Here is a 5126-nt window from a genome sequence, read left to right as displayed (position 1 = left end):
GGAAGTGGGAGGGGAGCTGTTGCATTGTGGTAAACTGTGGTCAATGACATGAGACAAAGTATATGTAAACTGCTGTATGGAAAGTGAATTTGCTCATTAAATCTTCACCCAAATCACAATAAAAAAAGAAGAAAGAAAAGAAATAGAGTATCCAAATTACAAGAATTATAAATGAAAATGTTGTCACCACAAGTGAACAAACTGAAATAAAAAAGATACTGACAGAATATTATGAAAAACTGAACACCAACAGATTTGAGAACCTAGAAGGAATGGACAAGTTTCTAGAATCACAAGATCTATATAACCAATCCCACTCAAAGATAGAATACTTGAACAGACCTATAACAAAAGAAGAAATTGAACAGGTCATAAAAAAAACTTCCCACAAACTAAAGTCCTGGTCCTGATGGAGTCACTAGAGAATTTTATCAAATATTCAGGGAAGAGTTGACACCTATGCTACTCACGCTATTCCACACCATAGAATAAGTTGGAATACTCCCAAACTCATTTTATGAAGTAAGCATAACAATAATACCAAAACCAGTGAAAGACACCACTAGAAAGGAAAACTACAGACCAATATCTCTCATGAACATAGATGCGAAAATCTTTAACAAAATCTTAGCCAACAGAATCCAACAACATATCAAAAAATTAATACACCCAGTCCAAGTGGGATTCATACCAAGTTTAGAAGGGTGGTTCAACATCAGAAAATCAATCAATGGAATCCACCACATAAACAAAAGAAAAGAACCATATGGTTATATCAATCAATGCAGAAAAGGCATTTGATAAAATCCAATACCCACTCTTGTTCAGAACTCTCAGTAAAATAGGGATAGAAGGGAAATTCCTCAACATAATAAAGTGTATATATGCAAAACCAATGGCCAAAATCATTATTAATGTAGAAAGCCTCAAGGCACTCCCCTTACAAATGGGAACCAGACAGGGATGCCCTCAATCACCACTTCTATTTAACATTGTATTGGAAATTCTGGCCAAGGCAGTAAGGCAAGAAAGAGAAATAAAAGGCATACAAATTAGCAAAGAGGAACTAAAACTATCTCTATTTGCAGATGATGTGATCCTGTACATAGAAAACACAAGGGACTCAATAAAAAACAACTGGAACTAATAGAGAGGTTCAGCAAAGTGACAGGATACAAGATCAACATACAAAAATCAGTTGGATTCCTCTACACCAACAAAGAGTCCTCTGATAAAGACATAAGGGAAACAATACCATTTGCAATAGATTCTGAAAAGATAAAATATCTAGGAATAAACCTCACCAGAGACACAAACGACGTATACAAAGAACATTATAAAACTGCTACAAGAGACAACAAGGGCACTACATAAATGGAAGAACCTACCTTGTTCATGGATAGGTGAACTGAATATTGTGAAAATGTCAATACTACCTATGTTAGACTGGGTTCTCTAGAGAAACAAAACCAGTAAAGCTTACAGAGAGAGAGAGAGAGATTTATCTTAAGAAAATGGCTCACACACTTATAGAACCTGGCAAGTCCAAAGTTCTTGGATTAAAGGTCAGGCTGGAGGCTTTTCCTGACTTACGCAGCTGCAGGGGCTGAGGAGCTCAAGGTTGTCAGGCAGTACACTGGCTGTTGACTCCAACGAATGACAAATCCAAGATCTCCAGGGTGAATTGTGGATTGTTTGCTTAGAGACAGTTGTAGACAGCACAACAGAATCCCAATCCACAGAAGAGTGTCTCTTTTCCCAGGTTGTCCATAAATATACTGGAAGCAGGCCACACTCTTAGGGAAACTCCCTTTCAACAGATTGGCTGCTCAAAACACATTCATCTGATCCCATCATGGGAATAATCACAGCACAACTATTTAAACCACACAGAATTGTGGTCCAGCCAAGTTGACACACAGCTCCAACTATCACACTAACTAAAGCAATCTACACATTTAATGCAATCCTAATCCAGATTCCAACAAAATTTTTTAAGGAATGGAAAACCCAATTACTAATTTCATGTGGAAAGGAAAGAGACATAGGATAAGCAGAGCACTTCTCAAGAAGAAAAGAACTACAATACAGCCATAGTAGTCAAAACAGTGTGGTATTGGTACAATGGTGTCAGATAGATCAATGGAACAGAATCAAAAGTCCAGATATAGACCAATCCATCTGTGAACAACTGATCTTTGACAAAGTCTGAAATGCATTAAATGGGGAAGAGACAGCCTCTTTAACAAATGGTGCTGGCAAAACTGGATATCCACTGGCAGAAAAATGAAACAGGACCCATACCTCACTCGGTACACAAAAGTAAACTCAAGCTGGATCAAAGACTTAAATTTGAAACCCTAAACTATAAAATTCGTCAAAGATAAAATAGGTGCAAATCTGGGAGACCTAATTTATGCCATAAATGGACTATCAAACATAACCCAGAATGTGCAGGAGGCGGAAGAGAAGCTAGATGACCGAGAACTTTTAAAAATTAAATTCTTATGTGCATCGAAAGACTTTGTCAAAAGGGCAGAAAGAGAACCTACAGGTTGGGAGAAAATATTTACTTATGACATATCTGATAAAGAACTTATCTCTGAAATCTATAGAAAACTTCAACACCTCAACACCAAAAAGAAAAATAACCCAGTTCACAAATGGGCAAAAAACTCTTCATCAAAGAAGATATACAGGCAGCCAACAAACACATAAGAAATTGCTTGGAATCATTAATCACTAGAGAGATGCAAATCAAAACAAAAATGAGATATCATCTCATCCTAGTAATAACAGGAAAGCTCAATAGGTCAGAAAATAATGAATGCTGGCAAGGTTGCGGAGAGACTGGAACTCTTGTGCACTGCTAGTGGGATTGTAAAATGGTACAACCATTGTGGCAAACAGTATGGCGTTTCCTTAAAATATTGAAAATAGAAGTACCATTTGACCCAGCAATTCTATTACAAGGAATATATCCTAAAGAGGTGAGAGCCCATCAAGTGATGAGTGGATAACCAAATTATGGTACATGCACACAATGGAATATTATGCTACATTAAAAAACAATGAGGGATATGAGAATCATCTCACAATGTGGATGAACCTGGAGGACATTATGCTGAGTGAAATAAGTCAATCATAGAAAGACAAGTACTGTATGAGCCCATTAGTTTAAAAAGACAAAGAAAGGATTTTTTGGGGACATGGAACTCACTTTGTAGGTTACCAGATGGGGAGGGAAAAGGAGGGATTAATTTTGGGCTAGTTGGGGCTCACATGCTGACGTGGGTAAGGGGAGGGATATAGGGAAAGGAACTGTGACCACCAGCATAACATTAGGAAATGGGAGGACACCGAATTGTGCACATAAGTGATAGATGACAGAGGCTAATACCAACCATTGTGTCCACAATACTGCCTTACCATCAACACCAAACACCAGGCTACACATAAACACATAAACACCTGAGAGGATCAGGGGGGGTGGGGTCAGTGAAGAAGAGTATACTCTACACCAAGGATACATTCTGTTGAGGCTAATCTTGCACAGACACCAGTGATACAAAATACCTGCAATCATTACAGAAACAATAGAAGACAGACATAGAGTAATCCCTCACAGACATCAAGACACTATGGGAGAGAGATCCAATAGCTCTACAGGCTGAGGACCATAGTACTGTGGAACACCAGACTCAATTGGCACAACAAAATACATAAAAGCCTTGTTCCACATCCTACATTGGTGAGTAGAAACTGGGGACTCAAAACCTTTTAAGCGGACATCTAAGATGCAGCTAATGGTCTCCTAGTGTGAGAAGTGAAAAAGAATGCAAAAAAAAGGGGGGGGGCATTTGGAAGCAATCAGCCCTAGGACACAATGGCCCTTGAGACCAGAACTAGATGGTGCCCCACTACCAGTGCCAATTAATCTGGAGATCCTGGATAGAGTGTGAGTAAAAACATGGAACAAAATCCAAAAACTCAATGACCAGAATTACTGGTCAGAGGAAGTCTGATGGGACCCCTAATACTAAGGCCCTGGAATACATTCTGTGCCTTGAATAAAACTCACCCCAGGGGCTGGCTGTCAACCCAACAGTTAACAAGATGTACATGCAGACCACTCAACCCAGGATGATGCACCCACATAACACTATGGTAATACATCCTTTAGAGCAATGGACCACGTGGCACCAGAGGACCAACATTCAGGTTGAGGAAATGCAGGACATACAGGAGTGCATAAATATGATGGGCACAGGAGGATGGTTACAGGGTCGGGAGGGGAGGAGACTAGGTTAGGGTTGGACACAGTAAATGGGGAGTGAAACCAAATATACACGTAATGTTGAATGTAAAACAAGCTTTAAAAAAAAAAAGACAGGAAAGGAAGAAAAGACAAAAATGGATTGCAGACAATAACGACTAGAATTACTGGTCAGATGGAGTCTGGTGGGACCCCCAAGACAATAACCTTGGGTTACTCTTTGGGCCTGGGATAAAACTCACTCTCAAGTAATGGCTATCAGACCAGTAGTAAATAAGACTTGCATGCAGAACCCTCAACCCATGGTGATGCACCCACCTACTCTACGGAGATATATCAATGAAAACAGAGTAAACAAAGTGGCAATCAGCCATGGGGCACTAGATGGGCAACACCCACACGGAGGAAAAGCAGGACACACAGGGGTGCATAACTAAGAAGGGAGTGGGGGGGGTACTGGAAAGGGAGAGAAGAGTGAGTTAGGTTTGGGGATGGTAGTTGGGGAGTGAAACCAAATGTACACAAAATGTTGAATGTAAAACAAATTCTGCTCTCTAAATTTGCACCTAAAGCACAATACAAAATAAAAAATGAATAAATAAAAGAAAGTAGCGAGGGGGGAGAGGCAGAGTGACCCTCTGGAGGCAGAAAGAGGCAGGACTACTTCCTGCGAGGAGTGGTGGTGGGGGCTGGCTCAAACCTAAGGAGAGTCTAGAAGAGAGTGGACTCTTTCTGGACCCTTAAGTGGACAAGGTAAGCTGAGGTGCTCATTGTTGTAAGAAAACAAGGTCCTTACCCCTTGTCGTGAAGAGCCAATGATCACAATAGGTTGAAGTGGGAAAGCAAAATA

This window comes from Orycteropus afer, unplaced genomic scaffold, assembly GCF_000298275.1.
Source record: "Orycteropus afer afer isolate SDZICR_OR568_19922 unplaced genomic scaffold, OryAfe1.0 scaffold00719, whole genome shotgun sequence".
In the NCBI taxonomy this organism is placed as follows: domain Eukaryota; kingdom Metazoa; phylum Chordata; class Mammalia; order Tubulidentata; family Orycteropodidae; genus Orycteropus; species Orycteropus afer.
The sequence above is the reverse complement of the archived record's forward strand: the minus strand, read 5'-3'. Positions refer to the sequence as shown.